Source organism: Lagenorhynchus albirostris, chromosome 3 (assembly GCF_949774975.1).
Source record: "Lagenorhynchus albirostris chromosome 3, mLagAlb1.1, whole genome shotgun sequence".
Lineage (NCBI taxonomy): Eukaryota > Metazoa > Chordata > Mammalia > Artiodactyla > Delphinidae > Lagenorhynchus > Lagenorhynchus albirostris.
The window spans coordinates 136,502,466-136,519,614 of NC_083097.1; the positions used below are offsets into that span (position 1 = coordinate 136,502,466).

General features: G+C 44.6%; 1 long non-coding RNA gene across 3 annotated transcripts in view; it reads left to right on the plus strand.

Moving 5' to 3' along the window:
• Positions 1–1,319: 1,319 nt before the first annotated feature.
• Positions 1,320–17,149, plus strand: part of LOC132518560 (uncharacterized) — a 144,140-nt gene continuing 128,310 nt past the window's right edge. For 2 of the 3 annotated variants that reach the window (XR_009539913.1, XR_009539914.1), the window contains exon 1: positions 1,327–1,518. This is a non-coding gene — a long non-coding RNA (uncharacterized LOC132518560). Of the gene's footprint in view, positions 1,519–17,149 lie in introns of all 3 variants that reach the window. The other variant, XR_009539915.1, reaches the window with a different exon arrangement.

The following is a 17,149-nucleotide window of genomic DNA, read 5'->3' on the forward strand; positions in this document are numbered from 1 at the left end:
ATACTCCAATAAAGATGTTAAAAAAAAAAAAAAAGTTACCTATAATAGAAGGGCAAACAAAGCTTTTGGGAGCCCAGCAAGGTGAGCAACGAACACCTTCTGGGGAGGCAAGGGAAATGACTAACTCTGCTTGGAAGCAAAAACCTTTAAATTGGCTCTTTTCTGTCCATGGGTAAATTTCCAGTGTAGGGAGGGTATATTTATCTTGTCTGGGAATCTTCATTTGCAATTGCATATTCCAAGGGTTTAGGAGGGCCTTTCCAGTTTGGGAAAAGGAGCGGCAAACGGTGGTACCCCCTGGCAGCAGTTCCTAATTGTGTGACCGTGGGCAAGTCACCCTAGCCTCCTGGGAGATAAGACTCTCTTCTCAGTAAAATGGGGATCATAATACCGGCTCCCTGGCATGCTGCTGTGGGATTGGGAAAGCCCTTGCCTGTGAAACACTGAGCAGAATGCCTGGTGCATAGTAAGAGCCCATTAAAGTTGAGCTATTATTGTTATCCTTAGCTGAGTGAGGCAGCTTTGTATCTCCACATTTCAGAGAAAAGTACTGGGAAAAACATTTCCGGGTCTTCTGCCTGCCAGGTCAGCGCTCACTTCAAGCAGCCAGTTTAAAAGCACCCGTTTGTTCAAACAGATTCAGGCCTTGTGTATCTGCAGCACCGATCTTGACCCCAAAGGCTAATTCTCTTTTCTTTTTTTCTTTTCTTCTCCTCTTTTTCTTTTCTTTCTTTTTAAATGAATGCCTGCACACGTGTTATTTATTTATTCATTCTTTCTTTATTTACTTATTTATGGTTAACGTTAAATTGAGGTTTGAGCCGAAACTCAAGCTGCGCATACTTGAAAGGTGGACGGGCTCGTTGGGCAGCGGTTAGAGCTCTCGGGGGTTTCCCCGCGGGGCTGCGAAGAGTACAGACAGGAAGCCCGGGACCCGAGCGCCTGACCAGAACTTCCCCGGGGGAGGCTGGAGCAGAGCACGAGCATCCTGCCCAGAACTCTCCAGAGCGCGCCGGCCGAGCGCGTCGTCGGCTTCCCCAGCGCGCGTGCAGAGGGTCCCGGGCCCCCGCCCGTGGGTCCAGACTCAGCGGGCAGCGGGAGGGAGGTTGAGGCTATTCCCCAGGGAGAGGTTGACCCTGCCAGGCTGGAACCTTCCATTCCGGCCCAGCCTTTTCCCCCTTCTCTGCGCCCAGGAGGGAATCGAGAAGGGACTTTCCAGAGAGCGTTAGCGTGCAGGGTGTGGAAATGGAATAAAAGCATATGCAAATAGGCCCTTGCGTGCCTTCCTCTACCCCTGCGAGCAAGAGCCTTTCTCCAGAAAGATGTTCTTGCTCCAAGACACTTGACAGCACTCTTCCTTCCCTGGACGGCGGCAGCAGGGCCGAGTGAAGTGGTAACACCCGGGCAGCGGCAACGCCTGGGTGGGCCGGGTGGACAGGAGGGAGTAGCAAACAGAGGAGGGGAAGAACGGCCGCTGAGTTGGAAAGACAAAGTAAAACGAAATTTTAGGAGCTCGCTGTGAGTATGAGCTGGGAAAAATAATCATGGCAGGCTGATTTATTATGTACGTATCCTCTGTCTGAAAAGTAGCTGGCTTTTGTACAGTGGGTTATTGCAGAGTAAATGGCACATTAAAGATATAATCAAGATGTTTAAGGCATATTGAATGACGTTAAAAAGTAGGTGAGACTTCTGTCACGGTCTATAAATATAAAACTGTCAGGGCCTTGGAGAGATTTCCAGTGCTTTAGTTAAGATGTGGCTCCATTCCCACAAGGAAAATATTTTTAACCTTTCGTTATTTTCAGGGTGGGGTGGGATGGAGTCTGGAAGTGGTGTAGAACCTATAGGGATGATAAAATAATATGCTTTAAACCCTGGAGTTGTAGACTGTAACCTCTACTTAGCAAGTCATGAACTTCCTTGCAGTGACAGTAGCATGAAAATATTACATAGTGCATATTGGTACTTTTTATTTTATACTGGAGTATAGTTGATTAACAATGTTGTGTTAGTTTCAGGTATACAGCAAAGTGATTCAGTTATACATATACATGTATCTATTCTTTTTCAAATTCTTTTCCCATTTAGGTTGTTACATAATATTGGATCTCATTCAGTCCTGCCTTTGGGTGTAAGAGTTTTTGTGTTTTGAAAATAATCTTTTTTTTTTTTTTTTTAACATGCTGAACCTGACTTTATATTATTGGGGCAAATAGCGTAGCTTTTCTTTCTTAAAGACTTAACTGTATTATTGTATTTTCTTGTCTTTTGGGACCTGTACATTCAGTGTCCATTATTTCACTTGCTTACCCAGAGTTCTGCCTGATTTTTCCCCAAACTCTTCTGATTGCTGTACACTGCTGACATTTGCCCCCATGTTGTAAACTATGGATTTGAATAGAGTGGATTTCTCTTCATTTGTTTAATAAAAATCACCTTGCTATCCTTAGTCATAGCACTTTTGAGAACAGATAAGCAAACTCTTTATGCTGGAGTTCACAGAGGGAGAAGAAGGTAGAAACTTGACTTGGGGGTTTGCTCAGATAGTTTGGAGCTGCTTGGATTGGTAGCACGTGGACTGGCTGGGGTCGGAGTCTTTTCTTCAGGATCTGTCCAGGCCCAGGCATGGGATGGGGTGCAGTGCTGACTGGAAGGCCGGTGATGATTCTTGGTTATCCTCTTATCTCTGAATTCCTATCATCCCACCTTTTTCCAAGGACCCTGAAGAAACTTAGTGTAGTCTTACCTTCTCAGTGTGGGCCTTTGGGCTAAATCTGTAGCAAATGTTTATTTTCTCTGACTGTCAGCATTTTATAGGCTTGGGTGTGATCCGAAAAGCCAGCTTTGGGTACTTTTTAAAATTCAAATGGTGATTCATCCCTCTGGTTGTTCTACAATCTGGCAAAAGTTCCTTATTTTGGTCCTGGCCTCAATCTTAATAACAACAAGACATTCTTTTTATTTTAATGATCACTAATGAAGTATTTTTATGGTTTACAATTTGCAAAGCATTCTCATTTGGGTCATTTCGTGTAATTCTCCCATAAAATCTGTAAGGTTAGTAGAGATAGTAGAATTGGCACATAATGGGAGCTTATTAAATATTTGTTGAATGAATGAATTATCCCCATTTTACCCATTGAGACTCAAAGAGGTCAAGTGACCTACTGAAAGCCCCACTGCCCAGGAGGGACTCGAACTCAGATCTTCTGATTTTTTTCCGCTCCAGATCGGCTCTGATATAATGTTTTACATGATATTTGTTGTCTTTTCTCTAGGAAAATGTCTTTGATTCTCCAAAAAAGATACTGAGAAACTGCAAACAGTTGCCTGTACTATCAGAGGGTGGCCAAGAGCTTCCCTACCCCTTTATACAGACTTTTCTTAGGCTCCTTACTCTGCCAGAAATTTATATCTTTAAGGTCATGACCGTTTGGATATGTTCCTTATTGGGGATAAACATTCAAGGTTATGCTGAAAAAATGACTGTCTTGGATTTTTAGTATTTCTTGGAGGTGTGGGCATAAAACCACACAGATCTCAGAGGAAACTAATACCATGGTTTTGCGTGTGTAGCTGAACAGCTGTCTCTAGCTTTGTCTCCTGAGGTATGGGGGGAGGCATGCAGTGCCATCTTTTGGCCGGGGGCCTGGTGTGCGGGGACCAGAGGTTGCCTGGCCTATAGTAGTTGTGACCACTGCTCCCACTGCTTGAGGAACTGTCATCCAGATCCGCTCGGATATTAAAATAACAAGGAAAGAGCCCCCTGTTCTCCCAATGCCGAGACTTAGGCTCTATGCACCAGTAACACTCCATCTGCTTGCCAGAGACTTCCTTCAAGCCCCGTGACACCAGGAAGGAGAATTTCCCTTCTAAATCTAAAGCTAGTTAGAGAGGAATGACAGCGGGAGTCCACCTGGGCCCTTTCCCTTTGACTTCTGTAATTGGAGATTCAGAGCTTTGGCTGTGAAGTTTCTCCCAGAGGAAAGTTGAGAAAACAGTTCTGATTCCTTCTCTACTGAACTGACACCCCTTCTGTCTTCAGTGTGTGATTGTATGGCCACGTAGGTGGTCTCAAACCTGCCAGTATTGCCCCTGATGGCTTATGTGCCTTGTTTAGAAAGGCCTTTCTGAAGTGAAGGCTATAAAGATTTATTCTTATATTTATTTTATTTGCAGTTAACTCTTTCATCCAGCTGAAGTGTATTTTTCATAAGGTGTGAGACAGATCTGAAGTTAATATTTTCCTCTATAGATGCCAGTTTCCCCCTCTGCAGTTCGTTTGTTTGTTTTTTAATAAGCTTTTAACTTTAGGATAGCTTTAGATTCACAGAAAATTTGCACAGAGAGTACAGAGAGTTCCTGTGTACTCCTCTCGGCTGCTTTTTGACTTGAAAGGATATATTTTTGCCTGGTCCTAAATTCCCACATATACACAGATGTCTTTCTAGAATCTTACTTTTATTCTATTGATGCATTTGCTATTTCTGCCTCAACGTCCTATGTTTAATTAATATTAGTTCTAGAGAGTTCATAGCTTTTGCTAGGGAATCTGAGATCTTACAAGGCTTTTAAGAGGTCATGTCCAGACCTCAGGGAAGGAAGGCAGTATTAGCCCTGTGTATGGGTGTTAACTGCTGCGGAGGTGACTGGCCAGGAAGGAACACATGTACCTCTCTAGTACACAGGGAGGGGTCATCATTGGTGACCTGCGTCTTGTAGAGAACGCCCTGTTCCTTGAGCACAAGCCTCGGACACAGTAACACGGACTAGGCTCTGGGGTAGGGTTTTTCCTCCTTAGTACCACTGATATTTTGGGACTGATCGTTCTTTGCTGTGGGGCTGTCCTATGCATTGTAGGATGTTTAGCAGTATCCCTGGTCTCTACCCACCAGAGGCGTTAACAGCCCTAACTACTCACGACAATCAAGTTATGTTCAGACACTGAAAATATCTCCTGGGGACCAACCTGCATGCCTCACCCTCACCCCAGCTGAGAACCACTGGTCTGGTTCTAGCTGCCTGAGCGTTAACCCTGGCTCCACCGTTCAGCAGCTGTGTGCCTCTGTTTCTTCCTCTGTAAAATGCAAACAATAATGGTGTTTGTCTCCTAGGATGGTCCTAGGAGACCATTTTACCATTTGGGCAAATACACATAAAACACTCAGAACAGACACTGGTGGGACAGATCCTAGCCCAATGTTAGCTATTACTATTATTTAAAAAGCCCTTTATATTTGCTCACACTTCTAATAAACACACAGACTTCCCATTTTTCTACTACCTCCATAGCTTCCCCACCACAGAGCAAACGTGTTTAAAGCCTAACAATATTTGCCCCAAAGTTACATGTTAATGAAATGGAACTCTATTTTCAGGGTTCTGTAACTGCTAATTAATCAGCTCCCATGATAAACTCATCCGAGCTGCCTGCGATTTTTATTTGCAGCTACAGAAGAGCAATTCCAGTTAGTGAACAGGCCTTTAAGTGACAGTCCAGCTTTGTGGAACAGCAGAAAGGCCCAGAAACGATTCTCTAAGCAAGACAGTAATGCCAGTGGGAAGAGAGAAATCTGGGATGAGGAGAAGACTGAGGGTTTGCTCGATTCATTCACTTGGTGGCTTTGGAAATGCTGTGTTCATTTATCGTTGAAACACACCATCATCTTGCAGTTCAGAGAGGGCTGGATGGAAGACTTGTCTTCCAGCAATTCATGTGACTTAGTCACCCAGAGGTTTTTTTTTTCCCTTTTGTAGCAGTAGCTTTTGTAAAACCATAATGTTTGCTGTTAAGCTTGTCCGAGAACCCCTCTCATGGGGATGATTATTTCCAGTGTGTAAGAAGAGCTGGCTGATATGGGGGAGGGGGTGTGGGCTCTTTCTACCTTCGTCCAAAGGGCTCACTTCCTCCAGTGAAACCAGGAGTGGTTTGAAGAGGCGAGGACTGCCCTGGCTTGAGCTGGAGGGGCTGGAGTCTGGGTGGGGCTCATTAGTTTGCTGGCTTCAGTGAAGCTTGGTTAATTCACTTAGCCTGTACCGCTGGGCTGTTGGGGACCTGGGTTCGGGAATTGGAATGATTAGGTTGAAATCCCAGTTCCTTAACTCTCTGGCTGTGTGGCCTTGGGCAAGTCTCTTGAACCTTTTCTCATCTTTAAAATGATGTTGATGATTGTACCTTCCTCATAGCTTTTTTTTGTGACTTTTAAGTGAGATAATTCATTTAGCCCAGTGGCTGGTGCATAATAAGCACTTAATACATCTTAGCTGTTATGGTAATTGTATAATTATCATTTATTTGAGTGTCCTCTGTGAGTACATTCAGGTCAAAATTCTACAGTTTGTGCCTCCGAAGAGTTTAATACTCTGGAAATTAGTGTTTTGACAGGTGAGCATCGAAGGCTGGGGAAGTGGGAGGGAGTCAGAGAAGTCCCCAGAGACTGGTACCTTAGTAACCACAAGGGCATGGACCCTGGATAAGGCAGAGCCTGTGGATAGAGGGATAGACAGTCAAGGCCATGGACACAGGGACAGGGAACTTAGAATCCTCCCCCCCCCCCCCCCCCCCCGCCAATAGGAGACAGTTACCAAGTTTAAAGTGGATAGGCTGGAAGACCAGAGAGAGAAGTATCTCCCACTTCTGCTGAGTGAATCCAGCCATCAGTTTCTGCAGACTTTAAGCCTGTTTTGTAGTAAGCTCTGCCTGATTCCTGGCCAAGTGGGCCCTAGAGCCTAGAGGTGCCTCCCTGACCCTCTTCCCGTGCATGGGCTGCAATCAGTTGTTTGGTGAGTTGTGTTTTAAGTCTCTTTTCTCTTCATAGGAACTCACCTCATGTTTATAAGGGGATTTTGTTTTACACAAAGGGCTAGTGAAGTTCAACCCTGGAGGATAACCCTGCAGTTTCTTACTGGCAAAGATTTGTCAACTCAGTTTCTTTAATATGGCCACGTCTGCTCCAGCTTTCCTCCTAAGGCTGTGTGTGGAGACCTAAATGAGATAATCACTCAGACTGTTTAAGATAAAAAAAAAATAATAATAAAGTGCTATGTAAGGGACTGTTTTTTTAGTAGTGAGCATATACAGCAATTTGGAAGCATCTCCCTTATACCTTTGGGAAATGAACTGGAAGACCAGGATTCATTTAGCTCTGAAAGGATTTTAGATTTGCAAAGTTATACCGGATGAGTAGCTCTCCTAAAAGCCTCACATACTAGAAACTCATTCCTATATTCTAAGTGTATATAGCAAGAGCAAAGTGCCACAGTAGTAATTTTGGGGCGGCAAAATCTTATTTATAACGACTTTTGGGTTAGTTTTTATTTTTTCCTCAAAGAGTGGGGAAAATACATGAAGGAGAAGGGCATGAATTCTTGGAAACGGAAATGAATAATTCGTCTATCATAACACACCAAGACCAAGTCAGGTGTGGGTTTCTTTCCGTAAGATAAATTACATACGTTTACCCAACAGAGTTACACAAGGAGTTCTGTCTTAAAAGAGAATTCAGGTTTTTATTGATTTAATACAACTTTAGGTTTCCTGGGCTCTGTACTGGGGAAGTGCTAATACTGGGTAGAACAGGAGTGTTGATAAATGTGAGCAGTCAATGGTTAAAAGGCCTTTGTATTGTTCTTTTGTTTCCGTGTTTTCTGACTACAACTCTCATGAAGTTGATAAAATGTCTTATAATGTGGAGTACGTCCCGGTAAATAGGAGGCAATTACTTTGCTGAGTTGCTCTGTCCTGTTCTCCATTCCGGCTGAGAAATGGTTCTGGCTGTGCAGTTGAAGTTCACTGTGACCTGGCTGCTTCAGCAGTGCAGGAGCAAACTCCTGCCTCATTGGGGATGCAGACTCTGAAGAACCAGAGGTTGGAGGATCTGGGTGACCCCGTACAGGTGGGCTCCCTGATATCCCCTGTCCAGGTGATGCAGTGACTGTTCAGAGAGCTTGTGAGGAGGTTATCTGAAAGGTGTGGTGGTCTTCAGAACCAGAACATGACAGTTGGGTGGAGGGTGGGAGAGCAACTGGGAACAGGAGGGAATCTTCCAGAGGGCAGAGGGAACGAGTTGTTCATTATAAGAAAGACATAGAATTTGTTATCGCAGAACAATTACTTGAGAAATGTTTTCTAATCGTCTACCATGTGTAATGTACCCCTGTTATGGGGAGGGAGGGCAAAGAGGTTGAAAATATCACACCTGTCTTTGAGAATTTCCGTCTCACAAGGCATGCACTGATGGATACACGAGCCCACAGGATCAAGTGTTAAACTGCATGATGAATATGCGGGACTATTTCATGCCCTCCCCACAACTGTTCATCACATCCGGCCAGAATATTTTAAAAATGCAGGCAGGATCACATCACTTCCCCGTTTCTTCTGTTTTCCCCTGATTCCTAAGCAAGGGTGATGCGAACTGCCCCTTGGCTGCCTGGGCCTCCTTCACTTCTGTGCCATGGCTGGTCTCAGTACCATCCCCAGGAGAGGCGTCCATCTTGGTCCCCACTTGTGTGCCTGCTCATGTCCTATCTCAGAGTGTTTGAACATTCTGTTCCCTCTGCCTGGACTCCTGACCACAGCCTATTTTTCCTTCAGGATTTCTCCTTAAATGTCACTTTTTCCTAACTACCAGGTGCTTGGTAGGATCGTGTACTTTTCCATTGGCAGTGCTTCTCACATTTGAGCTCACTTGTTTTGTATGATTGTCAATGAGACCTCAGTCTTTCCTGCTATTTGGTCACCTCCAGGAGCATCAGGGCAGCAGCCGTGTTCATCTTCTTCCCTGCTGTCTCCAGCATCGTGCTCCAGAGGCTGACACATAGCAGGTGCTCTGTAAATGAGTGATGGATGAATGGATGGCTGGATGTGGATGGAGAGATTCCACTGTCCTTTAAAAGCACTTTGTCCCTTCTCCTACTGGGGTACTTGGTATGTTGTACTAAACATCCTGTCTACCCTCACATACCCTCACATGCCTACAGCTTCCAGAGGGCAGGAATTGGATCATAATCATCTTTTCATCACCAGGGTCTGGCTCACATAGAAAGCAATGAAGGTTTGTGGATGAAGAATGTATTATGCATGAATGGGGTCGGGGTGGGGGGCTTATCTGGGTTTTAAAGTGTGCCTGGGGATGAGGGTGAAGGAAAAGTGAATTTAAGCATCTAAAATAGCAGTGGGAGTTGGGATGCAAAATAAGATTAGGGTTAAAAAAAAAAAAAAGCTGAAAACTGAATTAGACATATACCGCATAGTCACCAGACACAGCTTGACAGGATGTACTCATACTGCAGACTGGAGGCTTGGGTGGCAAGCTCGCTGGGAATTTCCCCACCCGAACTTAATGCCTTGAATAATGTCTGTCTTTCAGCCCGCTGTCCACCTCAGGAGTTTTATCCATTCTACAAATATTTATCAAGCACCTATTCTCTGCATTCCCAACAGGGGAACTGTCACCCCCAAAGGCACAAAAATTGGCTTGCAGGAGGTGAAAAATTTCGTTCTTTTTATGTATAAAGCACAGATATGCATATAGTACATGAACTGATATATAGTATGTCTATGGTATTAAAATTTCATAGTGGGGGTGATTAGGAAAAAAATCTTTCTAAAAATGCTCTTTTGGGGGATGATAATGAAAAAAAGGTAGAGAACTGATTTGCTCTATGCCAGGCATTATTCTTGTCAAGGTGCCTACCCCCATGGAATTTTCATTCTTGTGGGGCAGGCAGTAAATAAATAAGTAGCCATAACTGTCAAAGAGTGAGAAATCCTGTAAAGAAGAAAAAAGTAGGCATAGAGATAGTGTGCATGGGGGTGAGTATGGGCACGTCTGTGGCTCTTTGAGGTAGGGGGGTCAGGTAACTTGGATGAGGTGACACTTGAGAAGACTCTGGAAGAAGTAAGGGGGAAGAGCCTCCCAGGAAGAGGCAGCACGGTGGAGGAATTGGAACGGCAAGGAGGCCACTTGGGCAGGAGTGGATGAGTGAGGGAAGGATGGTGGGAGATGAGGCTGGAGACGGGACAGGGGCCAGGTCACATGGGCCTTATATGCCGTGCTAGGGGTTTGGGTGTTGCTCTGAGCAAGCTGGCAAGCTTTATGCAGGGGAGTCACTGACCTGATTTGCCTGGCTGCTGTTTGGAGGGTGGCCAGTAGAGGCAGGAGTAGAATCAGGGGACCAGCAAGGAGGCTATTGCTGGGGTCTCCGTTGGAGGTGAATGGCGGCTTGGGTGAGAGAGAGGGGTTAAGTTCCATTGTACTGTGAAGGGAGGGCTCACAGGCCTTGCAGAGGGATGGAAGGGAGGGTGCGAAAGAAAGAGGAGTCAGGTAAGCCAAGGTTTAGCCCAGGCACTGGGTTCCATTTACGGAGACGAGATCGACTGTGGGCGGAGCACGCCTTCCCGGGGACCATTCCTAGAGTGAGGTCTTCCGTCTATCAGCTGCAGGCCCCTCTTGTTGACGCTAGGCTTAGCATGTATATATATTTAATTTAATATGTATATATTTAATTTTAATTGAAAAATGTTATTTTTATACAATTTTTAAAGTTTACTTTCCATTTACAGTTATTATGAAATATTGACTATATTCCCCGTGTTGTACAGTATCTCTTTGAGCCTATCTTAGCATATATTATATATTGCCTTCTACAGTTACTTATCTTTCATCTGTATACATCGCTACCTTACCTAGTCTTTAAATTTCTTTAGGGAAGGAACTTTTTTTGTTGTTGTTGTTCTTTCTCCAAGAGGCAGGCAGTGGGGCAGAATCGTTACAATTGTTAATTGTGTGTGCTAGGGTGTTTTAACTGCTTAGCTTTTACCCTCTTTCCCTTTCTCTTCCCCCCTTCCTCTTCTTCCTCAGTGTTTTTTTTGTTGTTGTTGTCCAGTGAAGAAGGCAACCGTATCTACTTCCTACCACCACTTTGTGAAAGCAAAGTGAGACTTGCATATAAAGCCTTGCGTAGGTCTGGCAAGCGGTTGGTGGTTGGTGGTTTTTACGTCATGTGGCTCTCCCCTTCCCACTAGATTTCTGTGTTGCTGGCTCTTGTATCTCAGGGTCATCTAAGCTGGAGCTCTTTGCGGTAAGGGTATCCCTTTTCCCCTTCCATGTCTTGGTTTTCCTTCATAAAAAAAGGGGGAAGCGAGGAAACAGTGGAGCCCCTCAAATGCAGGTATTTGCTCTGTACGTGATGTTGAATCCTAAGTGTGACAGGCTCTGTTGAGTTGAGGATGATGGAGAAGCCTTTCCATGCCACCCGGGGGGAAGTGAGCGCCAAGTGAATCATTTTCAGTAAGTGGAATTGATGCTGCAGCCTGAGCAATACAAGACATTTATATAGTAATCACCAAATTGTGTGGATCCAACCAGAATGAAAAATGCCTGGAGCCTTGGCTTAGGGCCATGGATGAACAGAGCATGAAGCCTGGCGTGGAACAGAAGGAGTGGAAGGCATGGGGGTAGCACGGTGATATAAACAGATGTACATTTAAGTAGAGATGAAAATACGTTGTTGCCTCTTTCCCTTTCTGCAGTCGTGGCAGACTTCGTTAATCTATCACATCATTCATTCCTGATTCTGATATAAAGCTAACATTTCTTGAGTGTTTACTGCATGCCAGACACTGTGTTCTGTGCACATCATCTTCTTTACTCTCCACAACAACTCAGTGAGGTGGGTCTATTATTATCCTCCTAGTCTGATGAGAAGACAGTCTCAGAGTGGTCAGTAATGTGCCCAGGGTCTCCAGGCTGGCCAGTGGCAGAGCTGAGATTACAACCCTGGCCACCAAACTCTAGAGCCTGCTCTCTAATTGTTACGCTTTACAGCCTCTAGCTATGCCCAGATGCTACCTCAGAATCCTCTACCCCGTAAATTTATTCCCATCTGCTTCATTAAGGCTGTGGGATAGAGGTTCATACTACATGTGCTCATTTGTTCATTCATTCGCTCATTCACTAAACAATACTTCTGTGCGTCTGCCATGTGCCAGGCACAGTGTTAGGTGCTGAGGATTCCGTAGTGAATGAGACACAATCCCTGCTCGGGGGCTACGCTTAGTAGATCATGACTTCTTGTCTGAGACTCTCTGCGGGTAGGAAGAAGACTCAGAATTTGTGTGATTCGGGATACTTTCCTGTGTTGAACCAGAAGGTGTCCCGATTGATGATGGAAATCAGCAACAACCTGAAAAATGTATTATAATGCCCAAGCATGCACCCTGGACCAGAAATCGGGCCACCTGCCACCTTTTTCTGACTTGACTGATTGAGCTATTTGATCTTGGGCCTCAGCTATAACTCACGTTCAAGCAGTGCTTTCTTATGCGTTCGTTCACTTTGTTCCTTCCAGTAGCTGAGTGGAAGGAGTTCTCTGAAGTGCAGAGAGGTTATGTGACCTGCCTGGTTCTCACAGCTGGTTGGAGACAAGCAGGTTGGAGACTAGAACCCAGTTCTAACTTCTAGCTCCTTGTTCTTACTATCTCATCATGCAGTATCTTAATGTCTTGAGGCCTTCAGTTTCTCCATCTATAAAATAGGGAAATTAAACCACATGGTCTCTAAAAGTTCCTCCCTCCTTCCCTCCTTCCCTCCTTTCCTCCCTCCCTTTCTTCCTCCCTTTCTTTCCTTTCTCCCAAATCACTGCAGTGCCTGTGTGATCCAGACATTATGCTAGAAGTTGGAAATAATGTTGTGGAGAACACACACACACACACACACTCACACTCACTCCTCAAAAAAGTTAAAAGCCCATAGAATGGGAGAAAATATTTACAAATCATATACATGGGACTTGTATCCAGAACATGTAAAGAACTCTTACAACTCAATAATAAAAACAGCCCAATTAAGAGCTTGGCAAAGGTTATGAAAAGACATTTCTCCAAAGACGTGCAGGTGGCCAGTAAACACATGAAAAGAGCCTCCGCATCATTAGTCATCAGGAAAATGCAAGTCAAAACCACAATGAGATACCACTTTACACCCAGCAGCATGGCTATAATCAAGAGAAAGATAATAACAAGTCTTGGCAGAGGGTGTGGAGAAACTGAAGCCCTTATACACTGCTCGTAGCCTTTGAAAATGGTGCCACCCCACTGGAAAACAGTCTGGAATAGAGTTACCATATGACCCAGCAATTCTACTCCTAGGGATGTACCCAGGAGAAATGGAAATGTATATCTACACATATGCTTGTACACAGGTGTTCACAGAAGCATTGTTTATAATAGGCAAAAAGTGGAAACAATCAATTTGGATTGTTTGAAGAAAATGTTTTAAAACTGGTTATGTTGATGGTTACATAACTCAGTGAATATACTAAAAACCAACAAGTTGGACACTTTAAATAGGAGAACAGTATGATATGTGAATTATATCTCAATAACACTATTATATATACTTTAAAAAGCCCTAGCATGAGCTCTGCCCTTGTGGAAAACATAATCTTGTTTGGGAGATAAGTATGAATCAAATAACTATACAAAAGTTGTTTTTTTTTTTTTTTTTTTTTGCGGTGCGCGGGCCTCTCACTGTCGTGGCCTCTCCCGTTGCGGAGCACAGGCTCCGGACGCGCAGGCTCAGCGGCCATGGCTCACGGGCCCAGCCGCTCCGTGGCATGTGGGATCTTCCCGGACCGGGGCACGAACCTGTGTCCCCTGTATCGGCAGGTGGACTCTCAACCACTGTGCCACCAGGGAAGCCCACAAAATTTTGTAGTTACCAATTATGGTAAGTGCTATGAATAGAAAGAACCAAATCTTATGACAGAGACTAGGAGGAACTTAATGGCGGTTAGGGAATAGATATTGATACTAGGAAAGCTGTAACATTCCAGTGCTCCAACAGAGATCCTCAAATAGCAGTGGCTTAAACAAGGTAGATGTTGAATTCTCGCTTATACAGTACTGCAGGTGTAAGCAGTGCGGGGCTCATATGGAAGCCCACAGTTGCAGGGATCTTCTGGCGTGTTGCTCTGTCTTTCCCCTGGGGGGGCTGCCCTCATCTGCATGGTCCACGGCGACTCTCCATCAAGTCTACAGGGCGGCACTGAGATGGGGAAGGGGGCGCTGGAATGCTCAGCATTTCTGCTCACATCCAATGCTCAGTCACATGAGGCTGGGAAGAGAAGTCATATGCCAGGTGTCCATGTGCCCTTAGGGGCTCTGTTATAACCTTGGAGATCCTATTACTAAAGAAGGAGGGGAGAACAGATGTAGGGTGAACAATTAGCAGTTTCTGCCGTGGATGGCCTCTCTGAGGAAGTGACATTGAAGGTGAGAACCTGAGGATGAGTTGGTAGAGAGAGAGAGGGAAGAGTTTTCCAGGCAGGGGGAGAGCGTGTGTAAGGGAAGGCAGGAAAGCCCAGCTACAACGTTTAATGATGTTTAATGATGCGCGTGTCTGCGAAGCACATCCTCCAGGTGCTTAGGACTCAGGAGTGCCAGAACTAGACCTGGTCGTGGGAAGCAGCGGCTCTGGATTCACCTGGCTTTTCTCTCTTGTATCTTACAGGGCTGGGACGGGCCTGGGCCGTGAGGAGGGGGGCTTTGTGCCGACTCTGGAAAGCCTATGTGTATCCCCAGCTCTGAGAACTGAATTCCATGGGTTGTGTCAGTGTCAGACCTGTGAAGTTTAGTTCTTCAGCTGGGATATCTCTATCATCCTGGACTCGAGGGACATTGGAGAGAAATGATCCGAGGTCGGCTGAAGAACCTGGAAGACTGGAGACAGAAGGGCCAAGTCTCAGGCTCTGAAACAATAGGGAGGATGGGTTCACAGGAGGAGCGCTCATTTCATTGTGAGAAGACTCGGATTCTAGCCGAGCAGCGTTCTAACTAGCTAAATGGATGCTCTAGGCAAGTCAGTTTTGCTGCTGCTGCTGCTTTTACTAGTTTACCTTTATTGATTACTTACAACGTTCCAGGTGCGGTACTAAGTGCTTTCCATGCTGTTATGGGAGACTCTTGGGAAAAATCACTTTAGTGAAGCTTGGGACGCCTGGCGCTGCCATGCAATGATTTTTTTCCCCTCCTACATGGAATCAGACAGAATTAACAGAATGTGACAAGTACTCTTTGGCATGGATTGCTGAGCTAACTAGCTGGTCCCTCTTTAGGATGAGATACATGGATACATCCCTCTTGTGGTCCCCCTCTCCATTTATTTGAATCTCTACTTCCTTGCCTTCTGTAAGTACATTAGGGCTATATAGTGTCTTTGTATTCCAAACTAGGCAAAAGGAGGTTGTGATTAGACCTTACTGTGGTTCCCAGTTTCTCCCAGGGAAAAGGGATATGAGGGTTTTGAAGGCCTGCTCCCTTTGCCAGTATGGTCAGCTGTGTGCTGTAGGTCAAGCCCTCTGTTGTCCTCCTGTGTCACTGTCAGCTTGGTCTGCTCTGAGGGTCACGCTTTCTACAATAATGATGATTTCCACCTTTAGGCAGAGGGCTGAGGGCTGAGGGCTGCCTAAGTAATATCTGGGCTTTATTAGGCTTTAGATTTGATGGGGAGCCAGGCATTCCCATCTATTGGAAATTCATCTTTGAGGGTCTTGGTGTCCTGAAATGTCCATCTCCGTATGTCTACAGAATGCAGGTGTGGTCTGGCCCAGGGAGCGGAGGCAGGCACAAAGTGGGAGGCCCACAGCACATGCCTTCTCACTGTGCCTTCTCAGTGACACTGATGTGTATCAAGTGCCCACTACATGCTGGGCACTGGGCTCAGTGCATCTTGTGCGTGATCTCAATGAATCTCACATCAGGCCTTATCTAGAAATTGAGGACAAATTAACCAAAGGATGTCAAATAAAAAAGTGTAATGATGTTATACGGTACAAAAGGGTACTTGGTTCTTCTGAAGGCCCCCGGCGTGGGTGTTGGACATGCGTGTGCTCTCTGGGCTGTACTGATGGTATTAAGGGCCTCTCCCACCCCCTCTCAGTCTGCCCATTTCTGTCATTTGCTTCCTAGACCTTTAGCCAGTGACTCATTCTAGAACCGGAACACTGGTGAAACTCAACTGAGACCAGAGATCAGTGTCTTTAGTCCTAGATGCTGGAGAAATTCCAGAATTTACTCCAGAAGCTCCAAATGCTCTGGATTTCAGACCATCTGTGTTGTGAACAGGGGCTTAGAGCACAGACTCGTGGTTTACTGCAAAAGGCTAATCCTTAATGCAGGTGAACTCTTCCTAAAGCAAACCTGGTAAATGAAATATGGAATTCTCTCTCTCACGCACACACACACACACACACTTAAAAAAATAACACAGTAGATCTATGAGGAGTAGGTGAAAATTCACTATATAAGATAATATTTCATTTCCTAAGAGAACTTTTATTAAGTAAGAGGTGATTCCATTAAGTAATACATTTTCCAAGGATTTTTGAGATTGTATTTGCTTTATCAAAACATTTTACATAAGTGGAAAAAGTAGGTTACAAAATTGCGTGGATTATATGATTCAATTTATGTAAAATTATAAATGCATAAAGGAATATGTGCATTGAAAAATGTACATCAATTTATCAACAGGGATTATTTCTTTAGTGGTGGGAATTAACATGTGTTTTTCTTTCTTTGTATTTTCTTCTAGTGTTTGATTCTTACACTGAGCATGATTAATTAAAACAATAAAGTTATTATTTTTTTAATCAATTTTTATTGGAGTATAGTTGCTTTACAATTTTACATTAGCTTCTGCACAGCAAAATGAATCAGCCATACATATACATATATCCCCTCCCCTTTGGATTTCCCTCCCATTTGGGTCACCACAGAGCATCGAGTAGAGTTCCCTGTGCTATACAGTATGTTCCCCTCAGTTGTCTATTTTATACATAGTATCAATACTGTATATGTGTCAATCCCAATCTCCCAATTTCTCCCACCCCACCCCTTTCCCCCTTGGTATCCATACATTTGTTCTCTACATCTGTGTCTTTATTTCTGCTTTGCAAATAACGTCATCTGTACCATTCTTCTAGATTCCACATACATGTAAAACAGTGAAGTTATTGAAGAAGATTTCACATACAGTTGTGATGAATCTAGACAAGTGCTAGTGCTGTGCATTTGGTAGAAGTTATGTTGCACAGGTGTGTCATGGAAGAGTGGATGGAGGTTCCTGACGTGTTCAGTGAA